The sequence below is a fragment of the Tachysurus fulvidraco genome, chromosome 5 (assembly GCF_022655615.1).
Source record: "Tachysurus fulvidraco isolate hzauxx_2018 chromosome 5, HZAU_PFXX_2.0, whole genome shotgun sequence".
NCBI lineage: Eukaryota > Metazoa > Chordata > Actinopteri > Siluriformes > Bagridae > Tachysurus > Tachysurus fulvidraco.
This window is the reverse complement of record NC_062522.1, coordinates 16626486-16650856: the sequence shown is the minus strand read 5'-3', so window position 1 is coordinate 16650856 and position 24371 is coordinate 16626486. Positions and strand designations below refer to the sequence as shown.

The following is a 24371-nucleotide window of genomic DNA, read 5'->3' as shown; positions in this document are numbered from 1 at the left end:
AACGCTCTGTGGCTGTTCAACACGAGCTATAAAGCTCCCTAGACAAAAAATAAGAAAGAAAGAAAGAAAGACAGAAAGGGGACCATGACAAAGAGCCCTACCCAACCTTCATGTGCTAATCAGTCTCCTTCTAAAAATAAACATTCAGTATGCCACATCGCCCCATTCAGTCTCTCAGTCTAAATCTTGGATACTTGAAGAATTAGATAAAAAGAAGAGTAGAAAGTCCTGGCTTTCCCTGTCACAGCAACAAAAATCTCTGCAGGACTGAAGAGGAATTATGGTCTACAGATAGTAGAGGAGTTAGTGGCTGACAGGTGTAAAGCTACAAGCTCACGGCTAACTCCAGTATTGACCACTTCCTCACACTGCACCTTGTCTCTGAGAAGACTTGTGTTAGTTACTCAGTGCCAGCTGAGCGTCTATCACATGCTTCCCTGTGGGAAAGACGATTCAATAAATCCTGAAAACTTGAGGCATTTAAAAGGAATACTCCAGGCTAGACAAACAGTGCAATTTAAAGCAAATTACTGAAAATGAACCACTAATGGTATGCTTTCATTTTGGTCTTTAACTATAATGTTGTAACCTGTCATTCCAAATGGCAATATGATGTTAGGACTGACAACAGTAATGTGCATATTACACATATAGATTAGAACGGGGGCATTCATTCATTCATTCATTCATTTTCTACCGCTTTATCCGAACTACCTCGGGTCACGGGGAGCCTGTGCCTATCTCAGGCGTCATCGGGCATCAAGGCAGGATACACCCTGGACGGAATGCCAACCCATCGCAGGGCACACACTCTCATTCACTCACGCCAATCAACCTACCATGCATGTCTTTGGACCGGGGGAGGAAACCGGAGTACCCGGAGGAAACCCCCGAGGCACGGGGAGAACATGCAAACTCCGCACACACAAGGCGGAGGCGGGAATCGAACCCCGACCCTGGAGGTGTGAGGCGAATGTGCTACCCACTAAGCCACCGTGCCCCCCAGAACTGGGGCATAGAAGACTTTATTATGAGGAGGAGGTTGGTTATTATACTGAGGAGGTTGGGGTCAGAATGCAGGGGCAGCTATTATACAATGCCCCTGGAGCAGGGAGGATTGAGGGCCTCAACACGTGGCAGCCCAGCAGTGGCAGCTTGACTGTGCTGGGCTTTGAACCCCGATCCTCCGATTAACAACCCAGAGCCATATATATATATATATATATATATATATATATATATATATATATATATATATATATATATATATATATATATCTACACAGTGTTGTGTGTGTGTGTGTGTGTGTGTGTGTGTGTGTGTGTGTGTGTGTGTGTGTGTGTGTGTGTATAAAGTTTGTAAACCCTTTGTAAAGTTTTATATTGCTGCATAATTATGACCAAAAACATCATCAGATTTTTAGTCCTAAAAGTAAACAAAGTGAACACAATAAAAAAAAAATTACCAACAATATTATACTTCTTTGTATAGTGAGAAAAATGATCCAGCATTACATATCTGTGACCTTCAAAATTTATGTCAAACTTTGCGTTCAGTATCTGTTGTAAGACCTTGTGCAGCAATAACTGTAAGTAGTTTTTCGGTAACTTATGATTAGTCCTGCACAAACAGCTGAGAAGAATTGTATTCCATTGCTCAGTACAGAAGAGCGGATTTTAGTGGGTGACCTCAAATGACATGCTTGCTTCAGGTCCTTTCACAATTTTTCTTTTGGATTAAAGTCAGGACATTGACTTGGCCATTCTAAAACATTATCTTTGTTCCTCTTTAATCATTCTTTGGTACACAGACTTGGGTGCTTGTGATCGTTGTCTTGGAGAATGACACATTTTTTCTTGAGATTTAGTTCATGGACAGATGTATTGCCATGTTATGCCATTTTCAATTAGAGATCACTGACATAATTCTGAATTCATTGTTCCATCAATGATAACAAACTGTCCTGGCCCAGATGCAGCAATACAGGCCCAAAGCATGATACTACCACTACCATGTTTCACAAATGGTATAAGGATCTATTGCTGGTATTCAGTATTTTCCTTTTTCCTAAAATAATGCTTCTCATTTTAAAACAAAAAAAATATTTTGGTCTCATTCCTCCACAAATTATTTTTCTAATAGTCCTCTGGCTTGTCCACATGAACTTTAGCAAACTTAATTGGCAGCAATGTTCTTTTTGGAGAGTAGTGGCTTTCTTCTTGCAGCTCTGCCTTGCACACAGAGCTTGTTCAGTGTTTACCTGATGGCAGACTCATGAACCTTAACATAAGCCAAAGTAAAAGAGGCTTTTAGTTGCTTAGAAGTTACTCTGGGTTCCTTTCTGACCCAACAGACTATTACATGTCTTGCTTTTGGAGTGATCTTCGCTGGTTGACCGCTTCCTGGGAATGTACAAATAGTATTACATTTTCTCCATTTGTACAGAATCTATATGACTATGAGTCCAAATATTTAAGAGAGGATTTTGTAACCTTTTCTAGCCAGACGACCAACGATAACTCTTTTTCTTAAGTACTCAGGAATCTCCATTGTTTTTGCCATGATCCCCTTCCACAAACACACATCATGAACATCAGACTTTGGTATATTGCTGTTCTTTAAATAAAGTAGGACTCTGATGGAAACCTGATTGTCATCTCATTGACTAAAATCAGATGGACTCTAATTTGATCATGAAATTAAGTACAGGTATTAAACCTAGAGCTTTTGCCTCTCACAGATATATAATATTGGAACATTTTCCAGAATAAAAAAAATTACCATGTATAATATATTTGTCTGATCTATTTGTTTGGGTTCACTTTGTCTGCTTTTGAGACTTTTGTGAAAATCTGATGATGTTTAGGGTGATATTTATGGAGAAATATAGAAATTTATGAAGGGTTCAAAAACTTTCAAGTGACACTGTATATATTATATGTCAACATCTATCTGTATATTAGTTTCTAACTCATGAGATGAATCATTGCTGAAGGTTGGCATATAAAAATTACAAATAAAGCTATATTACTGACTCCCAAACAGAGGTTTATTAATGAGCAACAATACAGTGATGGAGAAAAGGTCCTCCAGCTTTATCTGAGTTACACAATGACTTTAGTACCATTAGTGGAAATGACTGAAGGCATTCCTTCATGTTAGGATATTGAATACATTAGAGTATTAGTGGCTAATGGTGTAATTTAAATGGTAATGATATAGTTTATACTTTTCCTATGTCGATCACAAATACATAGACAAAATGAGACTATAATCTCTGAAAAGCTTGTGCTGCCCTGCTTGATAGAAGCCACTCCTGTCACAGACAAGGAACCCCACAGTTCTCCTCCTCTCTGTGAAACTCTTCTTTTCTGCTGAGTGAGCAGTGCATCCAATCTTGCTGGTATAAGCAAGTCAAACTGCACGGCTGCCTTTGTTGTGAGGTTGCCCTCTACAATGTGATCTGTCAAAAGAACCTGTGATGATTTCACACTTCGGAAACCATAAACATTTCCATGTCCGTGCTTTTGTGTGGCTGCCATCGAACCCTTCATCTCTTGATGTGTTGTTACACCAAGACTAATCGCTGCCTGATGAGCCTGGTGCTTCTCTTATCTGTGTGATCTTAATAAATTCAGTCAAAGATGATGGCAGCCACCAGCCTCTCACTGATCTATCTATAGACAGAATCCAGCTGCGTGTCAGGATTATATAGTAGCTTTGCAAAGATTTCCAGATGTTAAGTTAATTTCACTGTGACTGCTATAGCTGTGGGGAGATTAGCCTGTGTTCAACTGGCTTTGATCCAATAAACTAGATCAGCATAGACTGATGCCTGCTGATATATCAGTTCTTTAATGTCCTTCAAAAAGAAAGGAAAAAAAAGGGAGATGGGTGTAATGGACTGGAGCTTATACACCTCCACAGTTGAGACTCTATTACAATCATTCACATTTACAAAAGTAATACTGTATAGTTTGACAGTGTGTACATAAAATCCCTTGAGCAGCTAGGTCATACACATAGATTCTTTGATGTTCTACTTGACAATGAGTTGCTTTTCTCTGCATCACTTCACACAAATTACAAAGTCTCTTAAAGATTTCCAATAAAATTTAAGTACCAGGAGTCACATTTTTCTTTGTATGGGCCGTGCTTGAAAGACAGTGAGGCAAAGTTCTGTCAAATTTGATTGCTTTAATCAGCCCTCTGCCACTCAGTCCTCCTCTCAAGCTGCTCTTCAAAATCCTAGCTGTTATGATGATAATGAGGTTGACCATCTTTCAGCACCCTGGGTCTCTATTTTCACTTCTTTTTCATCATTTTCTTTTCTTTTTTTTTTTTCACTTTTAAATATTGGATATCTGAGATGTACTACATATTCCCGAATTTATATGCCATGTATCTTTGAAACCTTTTGTCTGGTTGAAATATTTTGTCTGAATATTACTTGTAAAATAATTCACACTTCATCTTTCTGACATTCAAAGGCACTTATTTGCTGTGACTGAATTCCACATTCTTACTGTACTTAGTGCCCCATTTTTGTCAGTGTTGTCAGATTTTGCAAATAATATTTTTGGGATAGTTCATTATATTGTACCCATAGTGCACTGTAAATTAGCTGTTTGTACAATCAATGCACTACTTGCACTATGCCACAATGCATTGCCATTTCTTTTAGTGTAAACTATACTTCTACTCATATCTTCTGGGACTGCCCCATCATACATTGCTTTTGGAGGGACATTAAGGGCATTGTGGGCAATCTACTAAGAGTGAACATGTCTTTTGACTCCCAAACTTTTTTATTGGACATTTTTCCAGACAACCTTTCACAAGATCAAGCATTTCTTCTCCGTCTCTTTTTAATGACGGCTAGGAAAATGATAACAATCTGTTGGCTAAAGCCTGAGCCACCTACTGTTAAGCAATGGACACAAAAATTAAAACAAGTTTACTTAATGGAACGGTTAACAGCACAACTGCAATTAAAAGTCACAGCTTTTGAAAGAAGATGGGGTCCAGCTATTGACTTTCTGAAATAGGCCACAATCTATGCTTTAATATGTATATGTTATGATGGTAAATAATGTATGAAGCCCACTCTCAGGGCAATGTTCATGTGTTTTTGTTTTTATTTTTGCTTTGTCATAATAAAGTTCAAAACTATACTTCTAAGGATGGATAGCTAACTTGTGTGTAAACATGAATAAAAATAATGTTTTATAACCAATAATGGCATCAGGTAGTGTAGAGGTGTATTTCATACACAAAACTCTGTTTTTAGTTTGCTTTTAATTGGGAACATTCAGATTGTTTATATAAAGGCAAAGCACAATGATGTGTGTTCATTCTATTCATTGTCCCTCCTGCACTTTACAGTGCTCTATAGACCTCTTTTCTTTGTAGGTGAACAGTGATCAGGTGAGTGATGAAGAAGTCAGAGACAAAGTGTCTATTTCTCTCATCACCCTACCCAGGGACGTCGTCTATAATCTTTCACCTCATGCACACTGATTATTCTCTCATTATTTTTCTATTAAATCTCGCAATTTTCCACTTAATCAGCTGCTAATTAAACTAACTTCAGAAGCCCTTCTGGAGTTTATTTCCCCAGAAAACCCACACAGATTTTTATATCACATCTAATGAAGGTCTAATCTGTCAACTCAATTGATGTACTATTTGGTCTAATTTAATGTCTTGAGTGTCAGCCTCAGTGGAAATGTCTTAGTGTGAAGAGGAATCTGCCACATACTTCCAATCTCATGTGCTATATAAAGAGAAGCACTTATTTTCCATGGAAATTAAATTTTTCCTAAATAGGTTGGAGTGCCCACTTCTCTGGTTGTTGGCCATATACTGTATTATAGTCAGTGTTGTATTCAGAATTAAACCACAAAATTAACATTCTATATGTGATGTGCTATTAGGTACATTATACATTATTAGAACTTCTTAAACCACAGCAGTATGTTGTGCTGAATGCATAATTAATTTTACATGAGCTTCTTTATCATCACCATGGCTAAATTGCAGGGTTTGCCTATATGTTGTAGGGTAGAGGATCACAACGCCTGTGTCTGGTCTCAGGTTGTCATGGTAATGGGTATGAATGGCTGGATTTTCAGCGTTTGATGAAGGCTTAGCAGAAATGGAGCATGGGTGAAATGCTGTACCAACATTTATAAAGAATATGGATGAAGAGCTCTAATCATTTAAAGTTGTTAAATATAATCATGTAATTTACTTAATTTGCTCTTGGAGATCTCCATAACAGATTATTTATATGCTTTTCCTGTCTGATATAATGAAAATAAAAATACTACATTTTCGCTTCATACATATACAAACAACAGAGCATTAACACTTTCTGGCCTGAATTATATTATATAGTATCTGGGTAAAGAATGTAAGGTAGATAGATCCTTATAATATTAAGGTTGAGAATTACTGTCGCATTCATCCAAAATAATATTGTTAATACATTTTCCAATGCACAGATCTGAACAACTTCTCTGAGTCATGTCCATCATAATTACCACATTATACCAAACTATGCACTAATTACTATATATGTATTCAGATAATATGCCATGAAATTCATAAATTTCTTTGACTATCAAGTTAAACGTTTTGCCAGTGTGGCTTGCTTACTAAATGGTTTATGGTCATCTCTGAAAGAACACAAGAGAGAAGATCCATTATTATTTGAAATCTGTTTAATTGGCAAATATTTATGATACGACATAAATATATACCAAAGCCTGCAGCACTTTAAACAAAACCTTAAAGCTATTTTTTTCCTACCAAATAGTAGGCCATATTAAAAGATGTTGGCCCTCAAGATATTAAATTGTGTCTAACAATCCAACTTACATTTATGGCATATGGCAGACACCCTTATCCAAAGTGACTTACATTTTTATTAAATTTTATGCAACTGAAAGTTAAGGGCCTTGCTCAGGGGCCCAGCAGTGGCAGCTTGGTGGACCTGGGATTCAACCTCACAACCGTCCAATCAGTAGTCCAACACCTTACACACTAAGCTACCACATCCCCTGCTTTTCCTGATAACAGTGTTACCATTTGCATTACAAGAAAATGCTAAACATTCTTAGATGTTAGAAATATTAGATGTTTTTTTGGTTGCAGAGGCTGTAAGAGCTAAATAATTAAGATTGTTCCTATATTATGCTGTATAACTTCATTTTTATTGATCATTTTTCTCCTGATGTTAGCAGATACAGATCATGTGTGTGGCATTTGGTTGAATGGTGAGTCTTTTTTAGTCACCAAGAAGTGTATTTATAGACATGATTTCCACAGTAGAACAAGCATTCTCCCAGAATCACAGTTCAGTCATATAGTTTTTTTGTGAAATATTTTTCTAAATACAACAATGGAGTGCAGTTTGAATATGAGAATCCCTATGAATAGCTTATACTTTCTTTCTATGTTTAGATGGATTTTATAGAGGGTTTTACAGGCTTTATAGACAGGAGTATTGAGGTGGACATTCAAAGCCAGTCGTAAAGACCTCTGTGTGTAAACAAACTGCTTTCATAAGAATACACTCTGTTTACTTGGCTACCAAATTCAGAAGGAATAACAACAGAAGGCTGTGCTTTCAAATGTGCTCTCTGGATTCAAAAAGTTGGAACCCATCTTGGCCCTGCAAATGATCTCCATGCCCCAGTCTCAAGTGCAGGTGTCTTAGCCAATATAATTAGCATACACTCATTACATCTTTTTTCTTTTTCGACTCCATAATACAGAATGTTGTAAACACAAAAAGTGAATAAAGCTGGAATTTTTAAAAACACGGTTTCAGTAAATATTAATCATTGCATTTTTTGCAGAAACAAAGTCCCAATGTACCAACGCCTCCTCCAGTCTGGCAGCAGGGCCTGCCAGACACTTTAATCCATGTTTTGATCTCCTAAACCCTGTGATGCCTGGTACTGAGTAAGGCCCCAGAGATCAGTAGCACAATGCAGAGGAAACCTAGAGTTCAGCAGCATGGTGAGAGGTGTAACTTTGAACCTCATCTTCTTGTCAAGGGAATGGCACAAAGATGAGAGAGAAGCCTTTTCCTTTGTAAAGACTGGGCTGTTAGGACACTTTTACACTAAATGCTTCAGCTTATAGAGCTATCCTAAAGTAGACTAGTGAGAGCATACAGTAGGAATTACTGTGTAGAGTCCAGGCCTATGTGAATTTTAAATTACAATGAATTCATTTAAGGAACTATTTAAGCATAAACAAGAATCCCATGTTGGCATTTCTAACATCTAACAAAAAATTAAAGCTTCTCAGCTGTAGCAACAACAAACACATTCTGTGTCTAAACTATTCCATACTATGTTATTATAGATCCACAGGCAAATGAAATATTAAAAGTTACAACCACATTTACAGCAACTGTACCTAGCATTCCTGGAATATACATAGTAAGGTGAAGAATGGGCATAAGACTTCACCTAACACCAACCCTCAGGCCACAAGCATCAGGACTGCCTGATATCCTGTCTTCCCATGGTTGGAGCTACTAATAATGCTAACTGGCATACTGACAAGTTGCTGATTGCTCCAGAGCTTAGAAAATGAATTGAGAGAGCAGTCAGTCATTGACTATTTTATAAAAAATACTTAATAAAGCCAGAGGAAAGAAGTGAAACTACTTGAGGCTGCAGAATTTGCTGACCTAAGCAGCACAGAGACAATAGGAGCACATGTGGCTTTTCTGAAAAGCTGATATACTGTAGGCCCAGATGCACCTGTGGTCTGTGACCCTGCAGAAATCTCCATAAATCATGAATATGATTGCTGCTATCTACAAATAATCAATAATCCAATCACTTAAAGATACTGTATGGATTTTCCACAAGGGAACCTAGATCTGATATGAGTCTGAGTCCTTCTTAATTCTTCTTATTAAAAATAAAACTCCACCCAGAAATAGTGTGATGCCATATTATCACTGTTCCTATGAGACTATAATGGTAGTGTGATGCATACATCAATAGTGAAGTTATGACTCCATTCAATAGGAGAAGGTTTTTAAATGCTTTCAAACAAGTAAAAACCAAAAACATCTTTTCTTTCTCATTCCCCACCTCAATTCAATTTCTTATTAATGATACATTTGTCATAGTGGTGAAGAAATTAAAGGTTGGACTCCAATTTCTAAAATGCAATTCAGTTATAAGAACATGGTTTGCTTATTTACTACAACATTAACATGAAAGTTGAAGATTTGGAACTGTTTGTGTTTGAGGTTGAATATACACATGAAGTGAGAGTACTGGAGAGACTAAAGGATTAAAGAGCAGCTGCATCAATCTGTATAGGTAAAGACTAGTTCCCCCAGGCACCACTATCAGTAAGCAGTCAAATGGTATTGTGTATAATACTGCAAAGCCAAAACAGACCAGCTTATTGAAGAATGCTGTTTAAAACAATAAAGTATGCTTAAAATGCAATCATAAAAGAAATCTTTAGCACGACTGAAGATCACATATTGATCATAAATATTATTTTTCCTCTAGGTTGGTAAGAGTGCTATTCATGGTTTGAGTTCACTATTCATGTAAAAGCCTATTTTGCCCTGTGAATGAACTGTATTCTTTTGGTATTGTTTTAAGACACAACAAAACCTGTTTAATGTGTAGATAAGGGCACACAATCTCGCTCACTGCCTGTGTTCTGCTCACAGTACCTTCAAATGATGTAATGTTTCTTTTCTTAGGCTTTTATGACATGTATTGTGTATTCCAACACAAGTGCTAACTGGGATACAATATAGCTAAATAACAGCCTGTGGGTGTATGATAGTAGTTACTGACTTTTCAATCTCCAAACAGCTCTGTCTTTAACCCTGATGCACTAGACTGGGTCTATGTGTTGTTCTAAATAACTGTAATAACTGTGAGGAATTGTTATGTGTCGTACGCTGTAAGCTCATCCATCTGAATTTATATGCTTGGCTTTGTTGTCATACAATGTGGAGAGCAAATTTGAAAATGGAGCTTCAAAAGATCTAGATTAAACCCTTCCAGTGTTTTATCCATTACTGCATGTCATGTAGTTTTATAAGATTTGAGACTGTATTAACAACATTATTCACATGTGCACTTTATAAAAATGTTCATACAACAATAACGCAGGCACAGTAATGCAGATAAATAGGATTGTTGTGAATAATACCACTTGGAGACCATGGAGGTATCTATGGGCTGCTTTGCCACAGTCGGGTTTGTGCTAAGGTCTATGTCATTGAACATTTGGTGGCTTTTTCGTTAGTGATAAGTGTAAAGTTAAATTTTAATCTTTATCATTTTTGTTGTGAGAATATCCACTGTTATAAGTGTTATACAAGAAACATTAAATTGAACTGAAATTGAATATGTTCAGCTGCTATCAGAAGTGTAATACTGTATGTAAATGCATAGAACTAGGCATGAACTCCTGCTGGTCCAACCAGACCTGTATTACAGATGTTTATGTGTTAGAGACTGGTTATTGTTGGTCTGTCTTTTTGGAAGGTATATTTATCTCCCACACATATTGCCTACAAACTTAATAGCAATGTGTTGAACTTCATTCTAAATGCTGCCAACCAATGTTAGCAATGATAAAACTTACCCTGGAAATGGGTTCAGTTTGAATCCCAGGGAGTGTATTCATATGCAAGTTAATATCCAATCACATTGACAATTGATTTAGGCTGTTTATTTAAGTTCTCATGTAAACTCTTTATATATAAAATCTTATTTAGTAAATCAAAAGTCATTACTGCTTTTTTGAGTCATGTAAGTTTTAACCCAGTAAAATGGTTATTCAGCATATGTGTATATTGGTTGGATGCCTTCTGGTTTTCTACATTTTCTATATTTGTAAACTTGGAGAGAGGGACAAAACTTGTCTCCACCAGGTGCTCCAACCCACCACAAATTCATAATCAGTATATAAATTAGCATAAAAACTAACTAATCAGAAATGTAAACTAATAAATTCACTACCAGTAAAGTACTATGTTGTTGTTTACTTCGTTTTTTTTTTTTTTACTGTGGTTGGGGAATGGGGCAATGCAGTATACTAGATAGGAAAAATAATCAAATTATATGTACTGATGTTTATGTGAATTGAATAAGAAGCCATTGATGAATAAAAAAAGAAAAAAGAAACAATATAGTTTATGATAAAATTGTGACCAGGTTTTTGTGAAGAAGTTCTTGCAACAGTTTCCATCTTTAAAGGTTTAAAATTGTACAGTTCTTTCACAGAGTAGTGATGGATTCTTCCCTATTATGAAGTATATCATTTTCATTACATGAGTTACATTACATGAATATTCTTGATTCATGATTTATTCAGTTTAAATTATTCTTGACTAGTCCCGATTCATTTATATTGAGCCTCATCACCACTGCTTGTTCTAAAATCTTTAATTCTTTGTAACGCATAATGTGCTGCATGAGTAGTGTAAGAAAAATGATTACTAAATTGTTCATGAATGCATTAATTGAATCATTGCCAAAATCTTGTTATCAGATTAGTTTGTACATATAAATATTAACTCTGGTTCAGGGGACCTTACTGTATATAGGACACCTACTGATCAGTCAAGACAGCAATAACACGTTGAAAATAACCTATTTTATGACAAAGGTTCTTATTGCATGTAATACAACTATAAAAAATAGATTTGTTTAAAAAAAAAGTCACTCATTGGCATCTACATTAAAATTATATAGAAAACCATCATTTATGTGCCTTTTTCTGCTAGCTTGCTTTTCACCTCATGCAATAAGAACTGCTGAATATTTACTGTATGTTTGTAATTAATTTATTAGTTTAATTGAGAAGAGAAAGAGGCATGGTGCCCCAAGCTTTTATATGTTTCAAAAGGCTCAAAGGTTTTGTGTAGTTGAGTGTTCATGGGCCAAAGGCAAAAGCAAGTAATTTAAATGCATAGTTTTAAGTAGACTGATAGAGTGGGATTTTTATGGTGGGTTTTTTTTTTTGGTGTTTTAGATGGTGTTTTTGAGTATCACCATTGAACTTTCCTGTGCAATGCAACAATAGAATCCCCCTTGGGAGACACAAAGAATAAACACCCACGCAGTCCTCGCGAGAGTCACAAATGCTTTCAGACAATGCTAATCAAACAGTGCCTGCCCTCTATGCTATATCTTTTTATGAGGTCTTTATATGTGTGAGCGTTATAGCCTAAGGAATTGTACTGTTCACCACAAGAAGAGGCAGAAAATGTATACACAGCAACACTGCATATATAAACTAGGACACACAGAAATGAAAGAGCCAGTGTTATTGTGCCTGGAAGGACACACTGGTACTGTGTAAGAAATTCAAATTGATATGCAGGTGGACGTTTTTATATGGAGAATCAATACCAAGCTCTAATCAATAGCCGCTTCTAAAATGCAGGCCTAAATATAGCCGATCAATGTTCAATAAGGTTCAGTAGTGTTGAAATTCTGAACTCTATGGGACTTATAGTGTGTGGCATCGTCTAAATCTTTTTAAATATGACTTTATCCCATGCTGTGCTTGACTAAGTCACCTACAGAGCATGCAAAGTGTGAGACAGCAGCTGTGTGTACATGCTGCAGCTCCAAACTCCAAATCTATGGCTTCCTCTGCTCAGGCATGACGTAGAGATCTGGAAAACATCATAGAACCAGCCCTGGAGCTCCTACACAGCCAGCCATAAAGGAAGAAGTGAGCTTGATACCATGTAGCTGTAAGGCTGTATGAAATAACATCCACCCAAGATCACCCCACCCCCCGGTGTGAGAATATGATGTAGCATCAATCATGATATTGCTCCACTGCTGAGTTATTGCCCCTGGAAATAGGGTTAAGAGTAATCTCATCAAGTCTGCAATCGGTCACCGCATTCTAAGATGTCAGCCAGCCTTTTCCTTAGCCCTGGCTTCCTGCTGTAATGGGCTGAAGTAGACTAGCTTTAGATTTATTCTGCCCAGGTTGAAATTTTAAGACTTCATTCAAACAAAGATAAATTTTTAGGGGCCGTTTAGTAAGAGCATAATGTGCGACTGTGTGACAAACTTCATATTACTTTTGTGCAATGTTCCAGAGTAAAAGTCACACTCTCTGATATTTGGTAGTCTTGAAAATGGCTTTTAATTAATTAAAGAAGAAACTCACAGTATCTTTTCTTATATTACCATGAACAATGTCTGAATGTAGCTTTTGTGGCATTAGAATATGTATTGTCATTTTAGTTAGTATTTGTATTCATAATATATAAAAATGTTTGTCCCACTTTAAAACAAGATTTAACAAATTTAAACAAAAAATAGATGAATGTAATATAAAATTCTGATATTAAACTGCACAGTTTATTCAGAAATCCTACTGAAGCAGTAGAAAACTGTGGTTAGAGATAGAGGGCTGATATGAGACAGGCTGCAGAATTAAATACTAGGAATAAGACCAGGATACATCATTTCCTTGATAATGGTAATTAGCAAATGATGAAGTTATACGCTTCTGCTCAATTTAATGTATAATGCTCACATTAAAATACTTCAGTGAGTCTGCTTAGCGTTGTGTCACTCCTCTTTATTTCCCACAACTTACAGCATGGCAAAGCTGCAGCTACATAATACAATAAAAAGAGATAAATAACTTCAAAATATGCAGAGAGGTAAAACACATCTTAAATATTTTAAGAGACTCAGCAAGATTAAAATCATCTGGAAGCAAGAGAGGTAAAAGCTCAACCCTGTATAATGTGCAGATGTTTCCTTAACATATAAATTCAACTTGAAAGACCCCTAGCAGGAGGGATTTTGAGAATGTTAAAAAAAAAAGTCTCTCAAATAATAAAAGCCAAGGCTTGAGGATGATGAAAAGAATTTTTAAATGGACTTTCAATTTGAGCAACAGTCAATGCTGACAAAGCGGGGTTGATGTTTCAGTTCTGTAGCAGATTTTTACACCATGTTACGAGGCTTGAGAATTTAAAGTTTGCTGCGATATAAAATAATACATGTGTACAGACATGAACTAACAAAAGTACAGTACCATTTTTCAATATTATCAGTATTGAATGATAATATCACTTGGGATCTGAAACAGATGTTAAACTTTGCTTTTAGATTTAAAACAAGTAAGAGGGAAGTAGGACTACTGACTACTGTGCTATAACTCCCCAGACTTTAACTAAAAATGCAATTGTTATGATAAATGAAATAAAGAAACTCACTTGTGCATAAATGAATACATTTTTCTTGAATAATTTCTTTATTCAAATACTAAATGAATAAAGAAATAGGCTAAATGAATGAAAATTGAGTAATGTAGTTTTTTAGTTTGATTGTTAGAGATACTGTGTATGTAACGTGACAGCAAAGTGCTAACCATTACATGAATAACACATTGCACTCTTTCACTGTTCTTATATTTAATGTTATGGAGCATCTGCAAGACCTGTGTTTGTCATTATGTTTAAGAGAATGCAAACAATAATAATGACAAAAAAAATCTAATATAATATTATATTATTAATATGTACAAGCATATTAACAGCTACAGTGGCTTAGTGGTTGGTTTGGTGGATTGATTCCCACCTTGTGTGTGTAGTGTTCACATGTTCTCCCTGTGCCTCAGGGGTTTCCTCCCCCAGTGCAAAGACATGCATTGTAGGCTGAACGGCATCTCTAAATTGTCCATTGAGTGTGAATGTGTGTGTGCAATTGTGCCCTGTGATAGACTGCCTTGTGCCCCAAGTCTTCTGGGATAGGCTTCAGGTTCCCTGTGGCCCAGTAGGATAAGCAGTGTAGAAGATGGATAACATAATAAGTTATCCATCTTATAAGTATATGATAAGTATAATATAATAATGTGTTTCCTAATGCAAATCTTTTTTTTGTTATATATACAATTTAATAGGTTATCCTGCTAGGAAACTCTGCTAAAAGAAAAATGACTTCAGTATCATTTGATTGTGATGTCATAGCGCATGCTACTAATATTCACCAAGTAAAACAGCTCACTTTACAACTATAAAGAAGGGACTACAACAAGTGCCTGAAAACAAACTCGTCGATTTGCAACTGCTGAAGAGATTAAAAAAAACTTGTTTTATTAAAAAACTTGCTAAACAATCAATGTTTGGAAAATTAACCACTCATTAAATGACCTACTGAAATGTTCTTTTTAAAAAAGGATTCAAATTGTCACTTTGATTCACTCACAGTTTTACTTTGTCTGCTTCACAATAACATGTGGTTATGGTTTTTGCAACAGATGTTTTAAGACTGTGTGCCGTATGGCTATCTTGTGCTGTTCTGTGCTTCGGCTTGAACAAATGTGTGTTTATATCATTCCCTAAATGTTTAAACAAATAAAGATGTCACTTTAAAATGTGTTTTATTTTCTATTTTTTTCTATTTTTTATAATCAATATAAAGATCATGTCATTTTCAAATAATTTCATATATTATGCATAATATAATATAATATAATATAATATAATATAATATAATATAATATAATATAATATAATATAATATAATATATGCATATTAGTGAGTATTAGCATTCATTTCACATACAGGAAATACAAAAAATGAGAAACCAATGAGAGTAAAACTACATATACATTATTGTCAGTTTATTATTCAAAACATATGCTCTACATTTTTACATTTTCCTCTAAACTCTGTGCACTTTCTCTGCTGCTTTATGATGTTTTTGCAGATTTTGCTCAACACATTCTCACTGGTTCCTGACATATGCATGTATATATACTGCATTATGTACTGTATACACAGACATGGGGAAAAAATGTTGTTGTTTTTTATCAGGGCCTAAATAACAATTGTGTGTCCCTCACTAGATGTGAGGTCAGGTGACAAGAAAATAACAAAATATTAGTGTATATATAGTCATTTTTTAAAGAAAATAAGCATATAATACATACCACCAAGTTTAACAAAAAAACAAAAACAGTGTATCACTACAAACACTTCTTAATAACCGTCAAGCTTGGTGGAGGAGAGGTGATAATTAGGGCTTTGCAGCCACAGGACCTGAGAAACTTGCAGTCTTTGAGACAACACTGAACAGCAGCTTAAGCTGGGTCAAAACTGTAACATACAACAGAACAATGATTCAAGCACAACAGAAATCTGCATCTGAATGGGAAAAGAAATGAAGGTTTTGGAAAGTCCAGACCTCATGCTCAGTCAGATATGATGATGGCTTGAGCTGTGCACAACATGAATGAATTAAAGCAGAATGTGAAGAAGAATGGGGCAAAACATATCCAAAACAATGTGAGATATGTGATAAACTCCTACACATAATATTAATTTGAAGTTATTCTTGTTCATGGTGGTTTTATATGTTATTCGATTATAGGTTGTTCCTAATTTTGCCTAGTTTCTGAATGTTGTTTTACTTTTTGGTACAAATGACTACATATTCAAATCTGTTGTGTTTTCTGTGCCCTGAGGTAATTTGTGTATAGAAGATGCTGAGAACCACAATTATTATTTCAGCCCTGATAAAAACACAGAATATAATAATAATAATGTTGTAATTGGAAATATGGAATGTGGAAAGGTCAGACTGATGTATAATTAATTACTGTGAACTCTTTGTTCCTTTTCTATTGGTCCACCTAATACAAAGATTGGCTGAATGGTTTGAAAATCAGAAGACAAAGAAAAAGAAGAATATATATATATATATATATATATATATATATATATATATATATATATATATATATATATATATATACAAATTTGCTAATACACAGATTGGCTGAACAGTTTTAAAATCAGAAGTCATTGAAAAAGAAGAAGAAGAATGCATGACTCATGTCTCATATATATACAGTGTGTGTGTGTGTGTATATATATATATATATAAATATATATTATATATAATATATATATAAATAAATTTTACTGTTTGCAAGGTACAATGTCAAACGGTACTTCGTGCTCATGTTTTAATAAGCTTGTGGTGCACACAATATTGCATAAGACAGAAAAGATTTGTTTTCAAAAGATATGCCATTTTTTAAAGGTTTAGAAAATGTGCATAAAAAGCAGAATTCCAAGTTTGAACGGAGCTTGCCAAGTATTTTAGATTCATGAAACTGTGTGGTTAAGTACCCTCTACATAATTCCCCAATTCTTCTAGCACATCCTAGTCTCACATCCATGCACACAGCAGCCTGAAGAAGAGTTGAGAGGTCTGTCATTAATATCTCTGCGGTCTACTCTCCCTAGCAAAGCCATCAGTCAATTAGCATGCTTCCTAATACTGAGGAGCTGAGGAGAGCCATGTGTCCTTCTCCCTAGGTTGCCACCTTTGCATTATTAATTGGAAAGTTCAAAGTAAATAATTACATCTCATTATCAAAACCAGGGAATCTATGCTGGAGGCTCCATCTCTCTCTCTCTCTCTCTCTCTCTCTCTCTATCTATCTCTGTGTCTGTCAAGATGAGGTGGCTGAGAGCATGAAACCAGAGCTGTCATTGGCAGAGATTCAGTTGAAGATAAAGCAGTATACTGCTCAGATAAACAGCAACCTCTTCATGTCTCTAGTAAGGACGCTCTCTATCTCTCTCTCTCTCTTTCTGTGTGTCCCACTCACACTCTCCTGCTTTTTTTCTTCGCACTCGAACTCTCTCTCTTCCCCTTTCTATAATAAGTTTTTGAGCTGCCTCATTTTTGCAACGTTAGAATGAGGCAACACCTTGCAGGCTGTGGCATGCTACATGCTGAAACCAGAAACAGTGTGAATGGCACAATCCATATGTCGCATCTGTATATACATAGGTGAAATAACTGAGGGAATACTGGCCAAAAAACTTTTTTGCTGTCTAGTTTGTTTGGTTCTACAAATTCATGGGATTAGCTCTATCGCTGTTACTGAGGAAACAAAAAAGTCCCATACACTCTGACAGATATAAGTCATCAACAGCATGTAAAAGCCATGGTTAGTTCTCTATTGTGCAATGAATGATTTTTTCATTTAGAAACAGCACGAGGTGTATAGATGCAAGATCTCCCACCATGCAATTCTGTGAAATGAAAGGCCCTTGGCAAATCACTTATTACACTCCTCATTCATATCTGAACATGAACTGCATTTGAATGAGAAGTCTGAATGCTCCCTTGCACTTTTCTAATTTTTTTGGATCATGGATTTGCTGATCTTTTACAGCTGAAATGTAGATATTTGTTCTTAAATTTAACTGTGAAAACCTCTGAAGATCTTTGAGAATTTCATTTGATTTGAATCATATTATTTTGCCTAAAGCTCACTGGTGTTTTATTTTAATGTTGCCATACTGTGTCATCTGTTTCTCTGTGTGCAGATTGAAAGTGCGATTAAATGAATTATAGAAATGCTTTGTGTGAGACTGATTCCAGTGGCCTCAGGAAGGTGTGTTTTTTCACACTTTCTTTCATAGAAGCTTGCCATGACATGCTCTTCATGCTGTACAAGGACTCTATCAGATGCTCCATGTGATATCAAAGACAATGCCTTTGTTCTGGCTTAAGCGTAGAATAGTTGGTCTTTGATTGTGAGATGCCTTAATTCATAAATGATCAAAAACATCACACATTGCTGTGATCCAAAAGTATGAATTAATCTGAATTAATGTCAAAGGCAGAGTAAAGGGAATACTGCACACTATAAAAAGTAGAGAAGATTTAGCAATGGGTCAGCAATGTTTTGTCTGGGGAGAGAGAGCAATGGATTATTCTCTTCTTATTCCTATCAATAAGGAACATACCAGCCAATAAGTTAGCTACATGTTCATGTACTGTAGAGGAGTTCTCCTCTGTACCAGGTGAAGCATTCAGTATCACAGTGTAGCTGGCAGGATGAATACATGTTTATGCAGGATTCATGCACATTAGACGATGCAGGTGTCAAACATGACAGGACAACTGATATAAAACAGTCAAGATACTTATAAGGATGAATGATCTGTGAATACATACATTTAGGAGGAAAAATGGATCTGAACAACAATAGCATTTCTGCACATCTTTTTATATAAGGCATCATGCTCAATTTGAACACAAAATCTTTTTTAGTCTTTTCATGTGTCATTTCTATCTGATGTGCCTCATTTGCAGTGCAGCATCTTCAGACACCATCAAAAGCATTTTAGGTAAAACATGTGGTCCCTTTTATCACTTGTTTGTCAATGCACTGCCAGCTCACTGTTATGCTTTGTAACTAAGCATTCATTGCAAAGAACTTTCTTAGAATATGCTTTTCCTTGTCAAGCACATTTGAAATCAGCTGCAAACATGCAGTTGAACAAACAGACCTATTGAAGAGAAGAGAGCTTTGGATGTAATTGCAAACAAAGCCTGTGGTTTGCCTTCCAAATCCAAAAAACTAATGATACAAGAAGCAGACTTAATGGGCAGGGTCAAGCCTAATGGGTTCATACCCAGAGACCAACAAACCCATGAACCCTCAGCAACCACCCAAAATGAGCCAATACAGAATGCACATCAGACAAAGGGTCCATTTATTTGGTTTTAGAGGCTACATTTGTAACATCACCTATCCAAAATAAGGGCAAAGATGCCTTGCATTTGTGTGAGCACAGGGCAGTGAGTGGGTTTGCTCTTTACTCCATCTCTACTCCTGGGCTGTCATGTCTCTTACATGTCATTATTTCCTCAGACTAACATCTGTTTCAGCTCTGCCTATACTCAAGAGCAGAACATGTAGAAAAGGCTAGGATGGCCAATATAAGCGTGCAAATGAACATAAATGCACAAATGAGTTTACAGTTTCTAAATATTGTATATCCAATGCAGAGCACCACATTAAGAAAATGGCATAGCCTAAATTTTAAAGGAAATGTTACTGGTTTTAGCTCACATTAGAGTATGTAAAACTTTTGCTGTGTTTATAAACTTGTTTTCTGCTAATAGGCTCTTTAATGTTTTAATCAAGTTCATGGAGTTATTTGTTGAACTAATGGTGATAGTATTTCCCTGCTGTAAACTCTCCGGTTCTCTGTGTGTGTGTGTGTGTGTGTGTGTGTGTGTGTGTGTGTGTGTGTGTGTGTGTGTGTGCGTGCGTGCGTGCGTGCGTGCGTGCGTGCGTGCGTGCGTGCGTGCGTGCGTGCGTGCGTGCGTGCGTGCGTGCGTTTGTGTGTGTGTGTGTTGACAAAAAGTTTGAAAGGAAAATTATTTCAAAGCATCATTGTCTCTAATGATCAGAGCAACCAACAAACCACTTGAGAAACCAAAAAAAATCCTTCAGGTATGATGCACATTGACATCTCTGCTGACTATTACACAATTTTATTAACAAAGATTCTTTCATTCAGAAGGATTAAATGTAGACATCATTTTCATAATTTCAAAGCCATGGTATGGATTTAAAAGCGTCAGTTACATAAGCAGGTGTAAGAAAATAGACTTACTGGCTAGGGGTGTGAAGACAAGGAGAGAGTGAGAGAACTTCACATTCTGATGGGTGAGTGATGAGACTGAAGGAGCCACAGGAGATTGCACTACTGCTTAAAGTACAAGTGTCACCCAAGTAACCCAAGCAACTGTTCAAACACTAGTTTTGTTGTCTTTCTTTTTTAGAGTCATAGCTCATTACAAACGTATGCACATTTCATTGAATACTGTGTTAAATAGCATAAAATATTTAGTGGTCTGTGAGTAAAGGATCAGTGAGCAGATGGTCTCGGCCTGGGTGAACGTGATTGAGATGTGTTAGTGAGGCGCTCATTTCAATGGAACATTTATACATTTGGCAGATGTTTTTATCCAAAGCAAATTACAGTTGAACTTAAAGATTATACTCTTGCGCAAAGGCCAAGCAGTGCAACTATCTGAGCTTACAACCTTTTGATCAGCAGTCCAGAGCCTTCAATTCAGCTCAACTGCATTTGTATAATGAGATCATTTTTGAATACATGTGGACTTTTATGACAAAAATTCCTTAAGCTTGTAAACTCTGTCATTAATAAGCATTTCAACATGGTAGCATGGCAAGTTAATCAGGCCAATTCTCTATTATTAAGAACTGGCCTGCTGAATGTTTAATGATGTGATTCAAACAGGGTTTCAGTTTGAGTCTGATCTTAGTTCCTGTCTGTGCAGTTTCACGTTCTCTCAGTTCCCATGTGGTTTCCTCCTGGTTCTCCATTTTGCTACCACCTCCTAAAATCATGCCTACAGGACAGACTCCTGAGCAACTGGATAAAGTGGTTACTGAAGATGAACAGATGGATGAATGAATGATTAATTAATTAATTAATTAATTAATTAATTAATTAATTAATTAATTAATTAATTAATTAATTAATTAATTAATTAATGGATGACCAGATGGATGGATGGATGGATGGATGGATGGATGGATGGATAGATGGATGGTTGGATGGATGGAAAGAGGGGTTTATAGAAAGATGGGTGGATAGATAGGTGAATGAATGAATGAAATGTTGAATAGTCTAACTGAATTACATCAGTGGGGAAATTGATGAACAGTCTTATATTTTTTCATGCACTGATCTGTAAGACAGTATAGGCAAAGTAATCGTGTAAAAATTCAATGTCACACTACCCCACCTGGGTCTAGTCAGTAAGTAACAGCATAATGGCAGAACATCATAAAAAGTTTTAGCTACAGAGTTCTGATCTCTTGAACTGATCCCTCAAGTGCTCATAAATATCTATTACCCAGAAGTTTTGATATATCGTTTTGTCAGACAATCAATTTAATTTCATTGGATTTATTTCTCATCCAGCTGTATTGCTCACTTGGCTTCCAATCTCATTATCATTAACTTGCCTAAAAGCAAACAGAAGTCATAGTCTGCATTCAAATCAGTGCAAACCACGCCCCAGTCAGCCTGATGCAGTACACTCTATATTAAATAATACTTGATCCTTATGTGGACCCATAAAAAATTGATTGAGTAGTAAAGAGTGAAATGCTTTTCAGCATTTTGGCTGCAGTTGAGTTGACAGAGTACAGTAGCTGTACTCAGTAATCAATAATAAATGTCAGATGTGTAGATAGGGCATGTGTTAAAGACACATAGAAATTCATCTATGCCATTTTCAAAATAGTACCATATTAAAAATTATTAATATAGCATTAGCTATAACATAGCATATAGCATTTAGCATTAACACCTAAAATGTTTGATTTGTGTTTGAAAAATTAAAGAAAATAAAACAAGATTTGTGTTCATTTCCCTCCGCCATATGTTTCTTTCTCTACTCTCGCCTTCTTACCTGAGAGGGAGTATTACTGGAGAAACAACTCAACAAAATCAGTTTAATAAAAAGCAGTTTTAATAAATTAATCAAAAATGTTTTAATGTCCATGCTTTTTACATTTTAGTACAGAGAACTTTCACAAACTTTGCACACTTGGACAACAAGTGTGAACATTTCTAATTCATTATTCATTTGAATTAAAGCAATAAGGTCATTCAAGTAAATTTTCACTGTCCAGCACAAGCTTTAATTAAGACCATATGCTCCAGAATGCCAAAATGCTTCAGCGTTTGTAGCAGTGGAACAGACTCAATTACACTCAATTAACTCAAATGTAGATGAGCTATGAACATGTAAATGTACATGTTCTCTTTCGCTCACTCTTCACCCTGTTGTATCAACATGTTTCGGGAATCCCTATGTGAACATTCTTGCTACAGTAGGTTTTCACACCCTATCATCCTCTCATCTATTCATTCACTACTTATTTCAAACTAAACAGATCAGTCCAACATAACCCATGATTCACCCATATAGTTCTTCTGCACAGATACCAAACCCTGGTGCAGGATTACCCCATGTCCTGGACAATTTAGTGTTTTCCCTGCTCTAACACACCCGATTCAGTTAAAGTGGGTGTGAGCAGAACAGGGGGTTCAACAGGCCCAGGTTTACAAACCTGTCTTTTATTGTTATGACGAAACACTATAAAAACCTGTTGAAAACAAGGATGTAAGATGTGTGTTGATTTTAGATTTAAAATAAATTAGATTTAGATTATTTCAATGTGTATTTTCATGCTCTACCAGTGTAGATCTACCGTTATTACATATTTGCAAATTAGCCTATTTCTAAAGCAACCGTTCATAATATTTCTTTTCTGCTTTCCTTTGAATTTTGGAAAAGCTTTTCCCAGGCCATTGGGTTCGTATAGTACCACTGAACAAACGATGCATCAAGAACGAAATATTTACTGCCTATTAAACACATACATGTGTTGGATTTCAAAGTTGACACATTTGGCACTTACCTGTGGTCTGTGGCTTGTGTAATTTCAGTTTACAACTTAAACCAAGCGTCTGTTAATAGATATTTGTTGCTTTCTTGCCGTCGACTTCCCAGAAAGAAGAGAAGAAGAAAAAAAGACAAAAAACGGTTCGATCAGGGCAACTATAAGAAAAGCTGTTGCGCTGTCCAAATCAGAGGTGCTGAAAAAAGCCGTCTAAGACTATCGTTCTCCGTGTCTCTCTATCTCTCTCTCAGTCCCTTTCTTTCTCCTCTTCTTCCAGTCCGTCTGCATTCGCTCGAGACCGAACCGTCGCTGAGTCGCGCTGATCCGAATCCCGTGCAGTTCGAGCGCGTGAGGATGACTAATGTTAAGCAGCAGGACCGTTAATGCACACACTCACTGTACAGGAGTAACATGGTATTTTGTTGCGTTCAGCGCCCCCAACACACACGCGCGCACACGCACGCACACACACACACACACACACACACACACACACACACACACACACACACACACACACACACACACACAGGCATTGGCACAACGACACACACCACAGACCAAATGAAAAAGTTGCTATAAGCACGCGGCTTATAATAAAACGTTGTTTTTGTTTAATTTGGTGCACACACCTTTGTGCCTGGAACAATTTCTAAATTATATAGCAATTTTATTTCTCCTTGGGAAATATATCTTTTTTGCTTCTACTTCATCCAGTTAAACCTTTAATATGTGATTCATGGTTTTCCAACAATTAATTTCATATTGACACACAATATGCTATATACAGTTAGGAATCTCCATAAGCAGATGCTTTGCTGCAAATGATTAGCTTTTGGGTAAGCTCCAGGTTTTGTGAAATCCAGGACCTACGAGAATAAACGAGCACGTCAGGTTGTGTGCTCTATCTTAGTTATCTGTTGCCATCTACTGGTGCATCTCTATTTAGAATAATTGCTTCTAGTGCAAGTACAAATGATAATCATTAAAAAAATAATGACAGAATCTGAAAGAATTTTAATCCAAGTTGAGTGCTTAATTCATCTCAATTCAAAC

The 24371-nt window shown here is 36.2% G+C and overlaps 1 protein-coding gene across 3 annotated transcripts in view; it reads right to left on the bottom strand.

Moving 5' to 3' along the window:
- The window catches only part of LOC113642703 (metabotropic glutamate receptor 4-like), a 118676-nt gene extending 94909 nt beyond the window's left edge, over positions 1-23767 (bottom strand). For all 3 annotated transcript variants that reach the window (XM_047813081.1, XM_027146312.2, XM_047813082.1), the window contains exon 1: positions 23334-23767. The gene's annotated coding sequence lies outside the window, so the exon portion shown is untranslated. The remainder of the gene's footprint in view (positions 1-23333) is intronic.
- Between the last annotated feature and the right edge of the window lie 604 nt (positions 23768-24371).